Here is a 16,152-nt window from a genome sequence, read left to right as displayed (position 1 = left end):
GAGGAGAGTGCCTTTATATAATTCGAGTTGGACAGTGGGAAATAAGAAGTGCTGCAAGAAGCCTGTTCAGCAGACAGTCAAGAAATCTGACAGTCAAGTTACTACAAAAACCATGTAGTTTTTGTACAGGTCTTCAGTTTTCTAGTTCTAATCAATAGTTTGAAACTTCAAATGCAAATTCAAGTTAAAAATCTTTGGGAAAGAACTGTGGGAAACAAGATTTTACAGGTGTTTGATTAGTTTCTATGAAAGAGATGAGATCAAGTGCCACTCCCCAAAATAGCAAACCTGGGAAATGTTTGCACAAATTGAAATCAATTTTATATTCCTTAAGATAATAATGAAGTAAAGCAAACCTAAAAAAAACCATCCCTTTGAAACTGCCTTGAGGCAAGAGCTACTCTTTCCAGAACGGTAAATCATAGAATCATAGAATGGTTTGGGTTAGAAAGGACCTTTAATATCATCTATTTCCAACCCCTCTGCCATGGGTAGAAACACTCCCAGTAGACCAGGTTGCCCAAAAGCCCCATCCAAGCTGGCCATGAACACTGACAGGGGCATCCACAGCTTCTCTGGGCAACCTGTTCCAGTGCCTCACCACCCTCCAAGTAAAGCATTTATTATAAAGAAGAATTTATTTATAAACTGTCTAATAATGATTTTGTTATGACATAATCTCAGAAACTCTCATCCCAAAACTGCAGTCTAGCTTTATCACAAGAAGCCTAAGGTGAATTAAATATGTCATTGTAAACACAGCTCTCAGGAGAAATCTAAACAACATTGTGTGTGTTTATTTTCATAGCTATCTTTGTAGATTTCTAGTTAACACTAATTTTAAGTGACTTGAATAATCTGAGTAATATAAAAGAAATCCTAAATCCTAAACACTTTCTGCAGATGATTTTATCTTCCCACCACACACATATGCTCAAATTTATGCATACGGTATGTGTATGAGTGAAAGTATGAATATGTGTTCTTTTGAATTCAGGAATTGAAGACATAAAACTTTTTTCAATATACAGTACATAAAACATTTTTGGTAAAAGCTCAACTGTTCAGTGGTTAGATATTTCTACTCATTAATAAGTATGAGAGCTTCATTAGAAAATTTCATACATAGAGACAGGATTTTAAAAAAAAAAAGTGAGTTTATAGGTTTAAAAGTGTATAAAGATGAAATGTAAAATATGTAAAGTATCCAAAATAGTCATGTTTGCCAACATCAGACAATTTGAAAGCATACATAGAAGAACATAGAAGAACCAGATATTTCTAGTCCCTAGAGTCTCTGGTACTTGAATTATATAGTCCTATTATTTTAATTGTAGCTTTCTATGGCATATTGTAAAAGCAACAGCAGACAGTTATATTATTCTATGTACTTTACATGCAGTAGGGATTTTTTCCACCTAAATTGTCTGGGAACTTTTTAAACAATTGATATTTGTCTTAAATTAAAGCAATCCATCACTATTGCAGTATTCTAATCTCCATTCCTTCAAATAAATTAATGCAAATATATGTTATGCCAAACACACATGTCTAGAGAAACTTATTTCCTCAATAATTTCACACAGATGATAAATTTCTACTCTTACGCAGTTATGTTATTCAGCTAGAATACATCTGCCACTGCAGCTATGAGCAAGGAACTCCCCAATATCAGTATACATAACAGAAAGTTTTCCTTCTACTCAATACCCTTCTCTTTTTTATTTGACTTTTTAAAATTTTCTTAATCTCTTTCCTGTTCTTTGTGCCCTTATAATTTAAGCTAAAATATAGTGGGGGAAAAATAGCCTTTTGTATTCAAATCATTTTAAATTGTATAGTGGTTCTATTTTCTAAGTATATTTCCTATTTCTTTATATCTGGTCCCTTATTGATCTGCATGAGTTACAGGTGTGAAAAAAATAAAATAATATATAAAAAAAAATTATCTGTCACAGAAAATCCAAGCTTATTAAAAAAAAAAAAAAAGAAAAGAAAAAATTAAAAAAAAGACCTTGCTGGTATAAAAAAACTGACCACAACAACTTCCATTGTTTTAGTACCTTAGACATTTTAGGATCTTGGAATTTGGAAGCAATTAAATGTTTTTGGCTGCTTTAATCAAAAGCATTTGCTCTTAAAGCATCTCAAGGACCAGTTAAATCATTTTAGGATATGAGCAACTAAGCTAAAGAGATACCCACTCTATCGCTGAATAAAATACTTCCTGGCAAAACAGAGGAATATATTTTAAAAAATTTGCTAGCTGAATATAAATATAGATGCAATAAAGCTACAAGTTCACTGAAAGACTTAAAAAAATAAATAAAAAAATAGCTAAATAAACCAAACCAAACCAAAAACAACCAAAAACTTTTCTGGGAACACTGACTCAAAATATTTATTTTTTTTTCTTTATAATGTAGTATTTATATATGTACCCTATTTGAAAGTGCAGTTGACTGCCTCATTACACCATTTTTATTCCAGACCTGCAATTTGAAAAGGCTGAGCTGAAATGGAATTCAGTTAATAAGATACATCTCTAGTGGAAAACACATATCAATCACACTACAAGAAGAGCCATGTCTGAAGTCTAAATCAGACCTGGTTCTGGACAGTTAACCTATGCTGACCATAATGTATGTAAGTAAATTCTTAGGCAAAAAAAAAAAAAAAAAAAAAAAGGTTTAGCTTGCCCTCCTGAATAATAAATTTACATTTGAACAATTTTATTTTTTTTTCCCCTTACAAACTCTGTATGTTAAAAGTTGATTTTTTTCCATGTTTTCCTCATTGGTAAGCATTGTTCCTTAAGATAAAGAAAACAGATAATCTGATAACACATTCCATCTACAGCAAATTTATTACAACAGTTTAATTTTCATATGCATCCCTCACTACCTTCGAATTCAGGAGGTAAACTGCTTGACTACTAATTATTCTAAAAAAAAAAACAACAAAACAAAACAAAACAAAAACTTCTGTCTCTTACACACTTAATTGCTTAATCAAATTAAGGAAATACCATGTACTGCTCATCTACATAAATATTAATATAAACCTTTTGAACTTAAAAATATACCAGGAATATAAAAGGACTATGGAAAAAAAAAAAAAAAAAAAGTAATTTTTCATCTCTGTTCTAAAAAGCTGTGGATCGTGAAAGATGTGATTTTATTTTTGGTTTGTTGGTTGGTTGTCTTTTTTCTGTTTTTTACTCCTGAGGACATACTGAAAAAAAAAATATATATATATATATATATAAAAAAAAAAAAAGGAAGATACCATTTCCCTCCACAAATCTTTTTGTTAGTTCAGATCTAGTCAGGGGGTAAAATGCATGGTAAATAAAGAAGATGTAAGTAAAAGAAAATGATTGTTTATTACTTTTCCCGTAAAAAAAAAAAAAAGTGGGAATTCTCTCTATTTTGTCTGTATTTTCAATAGCAGAGATCATCAAAAACATATAACAAGTACATTGCTTTCAAAAAATATTGATGTTGAATGACATTGGAAAGATGTTGAATGCAAAGCTCTAAATCAAAACATAACATTGATGAACATTGATGAATAAAGGGTTTCTGAAAAATGTAAAAGCTTAACAAAAATCTTCATCTCTTCCAGTTAAAGAAAAACGTTTGCACCCCCCAGAAGCAGAAATGCTCTGGAGGCTTTTCCTTCTGGCAACTCAGAAAGAAGTAATTTTTTGTTAAAATACACTTTACTTTGACTACATGTGCTTTAGACAGGCCTTGCCTTATGTTTGGTTTTGATAGAGTGTTTTCAGTATTGCAGTATTTCAGTATTATGGATTTTCTACAAGTAAATTCTCAAGGATTAGACTTGCTTTATTGCAGATCTATTTTCTAAGGCATGCAACAATCTAGAGATATGTCATTTATACTATTACAGACTTTCATTTCCACTGAAATGAATGGTGTTATTTTCTTAGATGATTTGTTTTGACAGTATAAAAATGAATTTTGAAAGCAGATTGTCGATACTATTGATCAAAAGGTCCATCAACACAGGTTTTTTTATTATTTATTTAAACTCTCTACTCAAAGTAAAGCAGGTTTTGATTTGCTAAGTGAAATGTAGAATAGTCATTCTACATTAACTATGAAAATTCAATGTAAAAGAGAGAAGAAACCAGCAATGTGAAAGACTTTTAGCACACACAGCCCTGTTCATCTTTCTAGATTGTCTGGTAATTGCAAGAGTGAAATAGAAAGAGAAAGGATAAATTGATAATCTGACTGATCATTCCTAAACTGAAGAACTTAATTTGCAGAGGAATTTCAGATTGCTTGATTTGCTAATTTGCCTAAAATGACCCTCATGACCACTATAGTCACCTAAAGAGATTTCAAAAATTCTTTGATGTGTTTAATAGGCTATGTGCAACCAGCACTCTTATTTGCCCTCCATTCTTTATAAATGCAGTGGTAAAGTGGGAAGTGCAATTGTAAAAAGAATTTGAGGAGCAAAAGATATTTATTTGTGAAGCAGTAACCTGATCGAATATTGGAGAAACAGAGCAAGATCTGAATTCCAAGTAGACTTAACTACTGCTGGCATAACCTACACTTGCTTTTAACAATTGATTTCATATTGTACAATCAACACAATATAAATTGTTATCATCATTATATTCAAAGGAAACATGAGGCAGCGATTTGTTTGTGATAATTTTAGATAAAAGCCTGTGGTGGTTTTACACTGCTGGGCAGCTAAATTCCACCACAAGCACTCTTTCACTCCCCTTCTTCAAAAGAAGAGGGGGAGAAGGAAGTATGCCCAAAAGAAAGTTAAAAAAATAAATAAATAAATAAAAAAGGCTCATGGGTTGAGATAAGGATAATTTAATTAAAGGGAAAAGAAAGAGAAAAAACAACAACAAAAACCAAGCAAAGGCCATTCAGAAGCACAAAGAGAAGGGAAAAAAATTGTTCTCTACTTCCTATCAAGGAGCGATGTTCAGCCACGTCCTAGGAAGCAGGGCCTCAACACATGCAGTGGTTGTTCAGAAGAATAAATGTCTTCATAACAAACACCTCCCCGCTCCTCCCCTTTCCCCTTTCCCACCTTTTATTGCTAAGTGTGACATCATATGGTATGGAATAATCTTTTGGTTGGTTTAGGTCAGCTGCCCTGGTGATGTCTCCTCCCTACCTCTTGCCCATCCCCAGACTACTGGCTCTGGGGGTTGGTTGGAGGGAGTCGATGCTGTGCCAGCACTTCTCAGCAATAGACAAAACACTGGTGTGATACCAATGGTGTTCTAGCCACAAGTGCAGAGCACAGCACTATTTGGGCCGCTTCAGGAAAAGCTAACTCCATTCAAGTCAGACCCAGTACAAAGCCCCATGATGTTCTCTGCCATTCTGACATTTTCTGTGGCTTCTGGACATGGATGTCTCATGTTCCCTCTTCCTCAGCTACAGGAGAAAATCCCATCCCATTGTTTTAGACTTTGACTTTTAAGGAGATGCATTTCATTGCACCAACATGTGGTCTCAGCTTTGTTCACACTTTTAATTGTAATTATACAAGACTTGTATTGTGTTAATAGACTTAATTGGTTAGCAAGAGAATAAGCTGTAATAGAATTATTTCTCAGGTTTATATTAGGAAAAATACAGCTCATGATTTGCTAGCAGAATAGAAGGCTCAGGAAAGTCACTCTTCCTGAATAAGAGCAGCAATGTGAATGCTTTCTGTGCAATTAGCTACTTCTTAGATTTTTGCTCTGAAGGCTTTCCAAACAGAAGACATATTGTGAAGTACACCCCGTGGTGACGAGATCATATCATTGTAGAATCATAGAATCATAGAATTGTTTGGATTGGAAGGGACCTTAAAGATCACCTAGTTCCACCCACCCCCCCTGCCTTGGCAGGGATGCCCCCCTCTAGATCAGGTTGCTCAGAGCCTCATCCAAACTGGTCTCGAACACCTCCAGGGATGAGACATCCACAGCTTCTCTGGGCAACATGTTCCAGTGCTTCACCACCCTCTGAGTAAAGAATTGCTTCCAAATACCTATTCTAAATCTATCCTCTCTTAGAGTAGAACAAGCCATTACTCCTTGGCCTATCACTACGCTCCCTGAAAAAGAGTCCTTCTCCAGCTTTTCTATAAGTCCCCTTAGGTACTGGAAGCCACAATAAGGTCTCACCAGAGCCTTCTCTTCTCCGGGCTGAACAACCCTAACTCCCTCAGCCTGTCTTCACATGAGAGGTGCTCCAGTCCCTTGATCATCTTCATAGCCCTCCTCTGGACCCTCTGGCTCTAACAGTCCCACATCCTTCTTGTGCTGGGGGCCCAGACCTGGATGCAGGGCTCCAAGTGGGGCCTCACTAGGGTGGAGTGGAGTGGGACAATCACCTCCCTTGACCTGCTGGCCACTCCTCTGTTGATGCAGTTGATATTCTGGACTGTAATTGCATACTAGTGGCTCATGTCAAGCCTTTCGTCCACCTGAACCTGCAAGTCCTTCTCAGCAGGGCTGCTGTCAATAAGTACCCCAGTGGGTACTCATGTCTGGTATTGCCCCGAGCTAGGTGTAGCACCTTTCTCTTGGACTTGTTAAACCTCATTAGTTTCATGTGTGCCCACTTCTCAAACTTACCCTGGTGCCTTTGAATGGCGTATTCTCCTTCTGTTGTATCATCTGCACCACTCAGCTTGGTGTCATCTGAAAATGAGCTGAGGGTGCACTCCATCCCATTGTCTTTGTCATTGATAAAGGTATTGAAAAGCACTGTTCCCAAGACAGACCTCTGAGGGACACTACTAGTCACTGGCCTCTACCTGGACATGGAGCTTTTGACTGCAACTCTCTGTGTGTGGCCATCCTGCCAGTTCCTTATCCACTGTGTGGCCCAGCCATCATATGCATATCAGGATGTCATGTGGGATTATGTCAAAGGCCTTACAGAAGTCCAGGTAGATGACATTGGTTGGTCCTCCTTTGTCAACTGATGCCGTCACTCCACCACAGAAAGCCAATAGAGAGTTTTGGCATGATTTGCCCTTGGTGAAGCCATGCTGGCTGTTTCAGATCAACTCCATGTCCTGCATGTGCCTTGATATTGCTTCCAGGAGAGTCTGTTCAATGATCTTCATATGCACAGAAGTGAAGCATAACATCAGACCTCATAAACTTGTACCTGTTCAGGTTCATCAGGTGGTCTCAAACCTGCTCTTTGCTTACTATGGGAGGGACTTTGCTCCCTAGCCCTCATCTACAGGTTCAGGGAAAGAGGAGACGTGGGAAGCCTGCCTGCTAGTGAAGACTGAGAGAAAGAAGTTGAGTACCTCAGCCTTCTCCATGTCTGTCACTACCAGTTCACCCTTCTCATCCATCAGAGGGGGAACACTCTCCTTGGCCTTTCTTTTCTGAGCAATGTGCCTATGGAAACCCTTCCTGTTATTCTTTGCATCCCTTGCCAAGCTCAATTCCATCTGTACCTTGGTTTTCCTGATTTCATCCCTGCACATCCAGGGAGCATCCCTCTACTCTTCCCAGGTCAGGTGTCCCTGCTTCCACTCTCTGTGCATTTCCTTCTTGCACCTCAGTCTGACCTGCAGATCCTTGGTCAGCCATCCCAGTTTTCTACCCTCCCTGCTCACTTTCTTACACAGCAGGAAGGATGGAGAGTTACAGAATCACAGAACCACAGAATCATCTAGGTTGGAAGAGACCTCCAAGATCACCTAGTACAACCTCTGACCTAACACTAACAAGTCATCTACTAAATCATATCACTAAGCTCTACATCTAAATGCCTTTTAAAGACCTCCAGGGATGGTGACTCAACCACTTCCCTGGGCAGCCCATTCTAATGCCTAAAAACCCTTTCGGTAAAGAAGTTCTTCCTAATATCCAGCCTAAACCTCCCCTGGCGCAACTTGAGGCCATTCCCCCTTGTCCTATCACTAGGCATATGAGAGAATAAACCAATCCACACCTCCTCCTTTAATGTACCTATAGAGAGCAATAAGGTCGCCCCTGAGCCTCCTCTTCTCCAGGCTAAACAATCCCAGCTCCCTCAGCCACTCCTCGTAAGACTTATTCTCCAGACCCCTCACCAGCTTTGTTGCCCTTCTCTGGACTCGCCTGAGCACCTCGATGTCCTTCTTGTAGTGAGGAGCCCAAAACTGAGCACAGTACTCGAGGTGCGGCCTCACCAGAGCCGAGTACAGGGAGACAATCACTTCCCTAGCCCTGCTGGCCACACTGTTTCTTATACAAGCCAGGATGCTGTTGGCGTTCTTGGCCACCTGAGCACACTGCTGGCTCATATTCAGCCGACTATCAACCAATACTCCCAGGTCCTTCTCTTTCTAACCACTCGTCTCCCAGCCTGTAGCGCTGCATGGGGTTGTTGTGCCCCAGGTGCAGGACCCGGCACTTGGCCTTGAACTTCATACAGTTGGCCTCAGCCCATCGGTCCAGCCTATCCAGATTGTCCTGCAGAGCCTTCCTACCCTCGAGCAGATCGACACATGCACCTAACTTGGTGTCGTCTGCAAACTTACTGAGGGTGCACTCGATCCCCTCATCCAGATCATCGATAAAGACATTGAAGTGAACTGGCCCTAGTACTGAGCCCTGGGGGACTCTACTAGTGACCGGCCTCCAACTGGATTTAACTCCATTCACCACGAGTTCTTGTGCTCTAAGAAAAAACATCCTTAAAGAATTGCCAGCTCTGCTCCTTTGTCCCTAAGGACAGTGGTCCAGGGGATGTCATCCACTAGGTCTTTAAACTTCTGGAAGTTCACTCTTCGGAATTTCAGGGTCCTGACTCTGCTCTTTGACAGGCCCATATTCCTTGAGATCGCAAAGTCAACAAGGGTGTTGTTACTGCACCCCAGACTGCCTCTAATCTTAACCTGTTTACTGAGTTCATCTGCACTGATGAGCACCAGGTCCAATAACGCTTCTCCTCTGGTCGGTTTGCCTAATACCTGGACCAGAAAGTTCTCAGTGCACTCCAGGAGTCTCCTGCATTGCTCACAGCCTGCTGTGTAGCTTTTCCAGCAGACATCCAGATGGTTGAAGTCCCCCATCAGGATGAAAGCATGCATGTGTGATGCTTCTTGTAATTGAAGCAAGAAAGACTCCCTTTGATCAAGCAGCCTGTAATAGACCCTGACCACAAGGTGTCCTTTATTGGTCCAGTCCTAACCTTTTACTCACAAGCTCAGCCTGTCCGTGGCTGTTTCTCAGAGACAGCTCTTTGCAATCTATCCCTTTCTTAACATAGAGGGCAACATCCCCACCTCTCCTTCCCTGCCTATCTCTTCTGAAAAGTTTGTAGTTCTCTACTCCAGTGTTCCAGCTGTGTGATCCATCCCACCACATCTCTGTGATAGCAAACAATTTATATTTCTCTAATTGTGCCATTGCTTCCAACTCTGTTGTTAGATTTTTTCTGTGAAGGATTTCCAAACAGAAAAGATGTATCATGAAGCACACACCATGGTCTTCACAGATTAGTTGAAAAATATGTTGCAGCATTGCTTTCTCACTGCAGTAAAATGAATTTATTTTTTTTTAATTTCATAAAGTCATTATTCTGGGCCCACTAGTTTTACTATTGGAGTTCCTAGAACTAAAAGTTTTATTTTTAACTCTAGGTGTTTAAATTGTTTCTAATGAACACACTTGCAAAAATGAAGAATCTGAATATGATTAGGCAGTTAATTATATCTCTCTAGTTCTTGTCAGAGGAGCTCCACGAATGCATGGATATTTTACTGACATTGGTCAGGACAATCATTTCTAATTATTTATTGAATACTCTTTCTGAAGAATATTAAAAGATTTTTAAAAATATAATCAAATATTTAGAGAAAGAGGGTAACAACTGGGAAAATATATATATATATTTTGTTGGTTGATGAGAAACTGAACACAAGTCAGCAATGTGCGCTTGAAGCCCAGAAAGCCAACAGTATCCTGAACTGCATCAAAAGAAGTGTGACCAGCAGGTCAAGGTAGGAGATTCTCCCCCTCTACTCTGCTCTTGTGAGACCCCACCTAGAGTACTTTGTTCATCTCTGGGCTTCCAATATAAGAAGGAAATGGAAGTATTAGAACAAGTTCAGAGGAGTTCACAAGGGTGATCAGAGGGCAAGTCTGCCTCTCCTATGAAGACAGTCTGAGGGAGCTGAGGTTTTTCAGCCTGGAGAAGAGAAATCTCCAGGAAGACCTTATAGCGGCCTTCCAGTACCTAAAGGCGGCCTACAGGAAAGCAGAAGAGAGACCTACTATTAGGGAATGCAGTTAGTGGACAAGGGCTAATGGTTTTAAAGTAAGAGAGGGTATGTTTACATTTGATATATGGAAGACATTCTTTACTATCAAGGTGAAGAAGCACTGGAATAAGTTGCCCAAAGAAGCTGTGTGTGCTCCATCCCTGGTGGTGTTCAAGGCTAGGTTGGATGGGGCTTTGAGCAACATGGTCAAATGCAATGTGTCCCTGCCGTTGTCAGTGAAGGTGGAACTAGATAATCTTTAAATGCCTTTCAAACACAAATCATTCTATCATTAGGAAAAACACAAGCTGATCACAGAAAAAGTGAACATATAGAAAAAATGAAATGTATTTCATTCCACAAAATGATTTTTTTTTTTTCTGATAAAGCATTATTGTACAACTTTAATAGATTAGAATAGAACAGATCAGTTGGAAGAGACCTTCAAAGACAATCTAGTCCAACTGCCTGACCTCTTCAGGTCAAATGAAAATAACTTTTTCTCTTTCTTTCTTTCTTTCTTTCTTTCTTTCTTTCTTTCTCTTTCTTTCTTTCTTTCTCTTTCTTTCTCTTTCTTTCTCTTTCTTTCTTTTTTTTCTGTCTTCCTTCCTTCCTTCCTTCCTTCCTTCCTTCCTTCCTTCCTTCCTTCCTTCCTTCCTTCCTTCCTTCCTTCCTTCCTTCCTTCCTTCCTTCCTTCCTTCCTTCCTTCCCTCCTTCCTTCCTTCCCTCCTTCCTTCCTTCCTTCCTTCCTTCCTTCTTCCTTCCTTCCTTCTTCCTTCCTTGCTGTTTTTCTCTCTTTCTATTTTTGATGGCAGTAGAACTTTTCGACATGGTCACTGCTTCTAACCTTACTATTGTTTATTATCAGTAAGTCATTTTATTCTGAAAATATCTTCTTCTATAACTGAAGAGTCATAATAGCCATATCAAAATATACTGATCCTATATTATTGTGAAACATCCAAGTAATTATTTAGTAGAAATTTGTTACATTAGGGGAAAGAAATGTAAATTTATTTTTAAAAACTTTAAATCCATACTTTTTTTTTTTAACTCCACCATATAATCATCTGGGTGGTAAATAAATATGAATCAGTCATATATTGTTGATCCAATGTAGCTTTTGCTCTGTATTTTGCTTCTTCCAGATGAGAATAGTAAATTATTTTGTAAATCTGAGTTACCAGTTACCATATGCAGTCCCCAAACAAGACTGAGTTTACAGGCAGCCCAATTCCTCTTAACTATGTTTCACTGTAGTTTGTGTGCAATCAAGCCAATGGAAAAAAATATCTTAGCAACTTGTGGAAATAAGTGGTGGTCACGTTAGAGTATATGAAATATTAAATGACTATTTAAAAGGAAAAAAATACATAAATTTTCATGGTATGTAGAAATTCTGTCTTATTAGTAGCAATAAATGCTAGTACAGTGGTGCACCATCTTATGTTGTTTACTTGGAAAATAAATAAGTGCAGTGGATATGGGGTTGCTTAAATAGAATGGAGGGGACAGATTTTGAAAGTCATTTCAGTGTTTTAATATCCTTTTGGATTACATTAGGTAACAACATATGTAAAATCCCCTCACACCTCAAAAGTTACAAACAGGACTCAGTAGAGGAAATACTGGAAAATGGTGTTTCAGAAATAAAATATGCTGTGTGGGCCTAATAACTGTGAAACCAAAGTTCATGTTAGTTCTGTGGATGCCTCAGGCTCTGCAGCAGTGACTAGAAACATCCACAATAAAGGCTACCTTTGGTACCATATTCATTTGTCTGGGATGCTCCATTATTAGTCAGTTCCAAAGTTTTGGGGTCTGCTCTGACAATCTAAATCTTTCAACCACCTGAAGGCTGGAATTAGTTTGTGGTACAAGTTCTCTGTGTTTGTCCTAGGTTATCAGTTCTAACTCAACAGTAGAAAAATCTAAATGCTGTCAGGTCCTCTTCAAATGACATTAGATTTAGCACTGTATACACAATCTCTTGCTTTTCTGGAAAATTGTACTATATTTTTGTAGACCTCTTAGGTACTCAGATTTGGGGACTGAAGGCTATTTATTGCATAGAAGAAAAAGAGTACCTTTTTGACAGTATTATATATAAAGGAATCAAGACAAAAATATTACAGTTCATACGGCTCCCAGTTTTGCTTCCTATTTTCAGGAAGGACCATCTGGCTAAGTCAAAAAGAAGAAATTTAGAGGTTTCTTTATGTCTGTGATTGATTGAATGCCTTAGTAATTTCGCAACTGCTGTATATTTATTACAGGCAGGCAGTCTGCGCTGTCAAGGCAGTCCAGTCATACAGCTTCGTTTAATATTTCTTAAATTGTGGTAGTATCTTTACAGTGCACTGTGTCTTTTGGCCTACGGCTATAGTAACCATATCACCATGAGATACCTAACTATTCATCAGTGTGGATTTCACTTTTTCTGTCATTCAGATTTGCAGATGGCAAGATGATAAGTTTTCATCATTATGCTCTTTTTATTTTATTCCTTTCAGAAACATAGGGTGCCAACTTGAACTGAATTACCAGATTGTCCCATTCCAATTGCTCAGTGGGCCATTCATGAGTCACCCACAGTGAGATTAAGACATAAGGAAGGTCCAATATTGTCCACCAGTTTATTACTTTTGTGTGAAAATATCAAAAGAGAAGTGAAAGTTAAGAACGGGTGTTGTGGCTTAACTTGTCTGGCAGCTAAACACCACACAGCCGTTCGCTCACCCTCACCCCTCCCTCTGTGGGACGGGGGAGACAAACGGCAAAGTGAAGCCTGTGAGTTGGGATAAAGACAGTTTATTAAGACAGGAAGATAATAATAATTAATAATAATAATAATGTGTACGAAACAAGTGATGCACAATGCAATTGCTCACCACCCACTGACCGATGCCCAGCCTATCCCTGAGCAGCCGGCCCCCCTAACCCCGGCTAGCCACCCCTATATGTTGTTTAGTATGACATCAGATGGTATGGAATACCCCTTCTGCCAGTTTGGGTCAGCTGTCCTGGGTCTGTCCCCTCCCAGCTCCTGCTGCACCCCTAGCCTGCCCTCTGGCAGAACAGAGCAAGAAGCCGAAAAGTCCTTGGCTTAGTGAAAGCACTGCTCTGCAACAATTAAAACATCAGCATGTTATCAGCGCTCTTCTCATCCTAATCCAAAACATAGCACCCTACCAGTTACTAGGAGGAAAATTAACTCTATCCTAACTGAAACCAGGACAAGGAGGGAGTGATAGAAAAAGTAATGAAATATAAGCAAAGGTGTCTTATAGATTGCAAGAGATAGCTTGCAATCACATTATGGATGTTCTTATTTCTGATTGGTTAAGACCACTGCCACTAGGCAGGGATTCCCCCGGTACCACATGCCTAGCACATGCCATACTGGCATTTTTGTCCTGCCCATGCATTCCAGTCTGTTCAGGCACCAGCCGATCAAGAAGAGATGTGCTAGCCATACAGATAGGTAGGTCTATGTTGCTAGGTAGGAAATTCTGCAAACAATGTTTGAGACAGAGCAAAAATGCTGTCTTCCACACAGATTAACAAATTATATTAATAAGTCGTGATACATTAATACAGTCAACTACTTACCAGACTGGGGAGAACTTAAAATGTTACAAAAGATTGCTTGCAGTTCTCAAATTATGTGTTTTTCTTTCTGACTAAAGTCTGTCCTATGTTAGAGCCAGGCATGGATGGATACCCGAAGAGTAAAAAAGTTATAATAAACTTAACTAACTCCTTAAGTTATCAGAATTGCATTCATCAAGTTCAAAAGAGAAATCAGCTTAAAAGTCACCTTATAGACAGTTGCTACAAAATGCTAACTCTCACTTTTGTTACTCAGGTCTGAAGTGATTCCACTTGTTAGTGTAATACTGTAGCATCATGCCTCATCATATCAAAGACAAATCACTTTTTCTCAGAAACAAAGCCTATTTTTTTTTTCAGTTTTATTTTGTTTCCTTAAGTTTCCTAAGAATTTTCTTAGGCAAAATCATGACTTCACTTAAATCAGATCTTGGAGTTAAATTAATATTTTGAAGTATTGACATATAAAAAACAGTTATGTCAGAGAATATAAATTACCATCTACTTTTCCCTCAAGTAACCTGTGCACATATCTTGCTCAGCTTCTTAAAAACTATAGAAGTCATGAATTTTCAAATAACCATTCAGTAAATCAGTCAATCAATCAATCTCTTACCTCAAAATGTTTCTTCTCCAACACAAATTAGAGGACCCAGCCCTGCCTTTTGGAACATATTTTATGGTAGTGACCTCAATACTTTTCAACTGTGTATCCTGAAATTGCTAGGAAGACCCCAGGTTCCTCAGTCCCTTTGGTTTTTGGTCCTGGAGATAAACTGAAGGGCTTTGTGGAAATTCTGAGACCAGGCTGGCGCACACTGATTGCAAAATAATTCTGGAGCTTGTGCCACTGGTTAACAGAATTTGGGATTAAGGAAATATAAAATCGATCTCTCACAGCTGCACTCAGCAAATTCAGATAGACTGAGCCCAAACTGGATACAACTAGGAGACCTAATCTAATTTTACCTATGTATGTGAGTAACGATTTCCATTAGACAAGGTTTTGATTTGCATTTGACAAGGTTTTTCTCAGTTGACTGCAATTTCTTAATGCCAAGTATTTTGTCACCATTTCCTTATACTTTTGTACAAATTTTTAAATGTAAATACTATTTTCAATCCACTACAAATTCTTGTAATTTTCAGAGCTTGAAAACAATTCCTTAACTACATTGTGAGGGTTTTAAACTCACAGTGTGTGGAGTGGTTGTGTAGTGTGAGACATACTTGATTTTCCATAAATGTAGGAAGAAACATTCTTGTCCTGGACCTATTCCCTACAGACTTCTTTTTCTGGGAGAAAGTTGTCAGTGGTAATTAATAGCATCTTAAAAAAATGAAACTCAAACCATAATGTGCTGGTACATTTAAATAACTATAGGATTTTTTCTCCTTAACGAATTATGTTTTGTAGAAAAAGGAAAATCCCCCGTGATTTACAGATGAAAGTGGAGCTGTGTCCCTGCTGTAAGCAATTCCATGTGCTGTAGTACCTGTTATATTTATCTTGCTTCACGTACCTTTCCAGTTATGACATCTGATTGATTTCTTTTGTAATCGGGCATCAGGATTGCCATTTGTCTGAATCTAGTCCTTGTGTAAAACACCCAAGTTGAAGATTTAAAATAGAGGTCTAGAAACTGGACTGAAGAAGCATGTACTAGGATAATAAATATAAATTATAATGGAGCTATGGGTGCTGGCTCAGATCCATTTATGCCATGTGCCCACAGAACAGCTTTGCATAAGTAGTTTAGTTGTCTAGTGCATTAGATGGCTTTTTCCCTACTGAAAGTGCTTTTAGGGGGGGAGAAACTGTTTTTTTAATTAGGTGTAAGGTTCATTAGAACTCCTTCAAATCTTACAGTAAGAAAAGAAGAGCCACATATATGACAGATTCCCAATATAAATAAATAACGTCACCAAAATTTATGGTCTCTAACAATTTTAAAGTCCTAATGGAAATGTATTAGGTAGTCTTCAATTCTGGTGGGAAGAAACCTGAAGGACACATTTTTTGTTCTAGTATATGGGTCCGTAGCTATGGTTGCTTGCATATAGCCAGGAAACAATAGTCTACTTCTGATCTGTTACTCTAGTAAAGCTGATATTTCATCTATGACCCTGAAATATTGATATGCCTTTTTGTTTTGCCTTTGGAAGTTCTGTTTTGGAAGTTATGGTTTTCTGTCCACCATTACAATGATGGCACTGATAACCTCTTGATTCTTATAATACCGTCTTTCTAAAATAATGTAGAAT

General features: G+C 38.4%; 1 protein-coding gene across 13 annotated transcripts in view; it reads left to right on the top strand.

Moving 5' to 3' along the window:
• The window catches only part of LOC310903296 (uncharacterized protein), a 92,074-nt gene that overhangs the window by 53,212 nt on the left and 22,710 nt on the right, over positions 1-16,152 (top strand). The window contains exon 1 of one of the 13 annotated variants that reach the window (XM_083846231.1): positions 11,102-15,357. The exons of the other annotated variants lie outside the window; for them this stretch is intronic. The gene's annotated coding sequence lies outside the window, so the exon portion shown is untranslated. Of the gene's footprint in view, positions 1-11,101; positions 15,358-16,152 lie in introns of those variants that run through there. 13 annotated transcript variants of the gene reach the window in all.

The sequence above is a fragment of the Anser anser genome, assembly GCF_964211835.1.
Source record: "Anser anser genome assembly, chromosome: 8".
NCBI classification, from domain to species: domain Eukaryota; kingdom Metazoa; phylum Chordata; class Aves; order Anseriformes; family Anatidae; genus Anser; species Anser anser.
The sequence above is the reverse complement of the archived record's forward strand: the minus strand, read 5'-3'. Positions and strand labels throughout refer to the sequence as shown.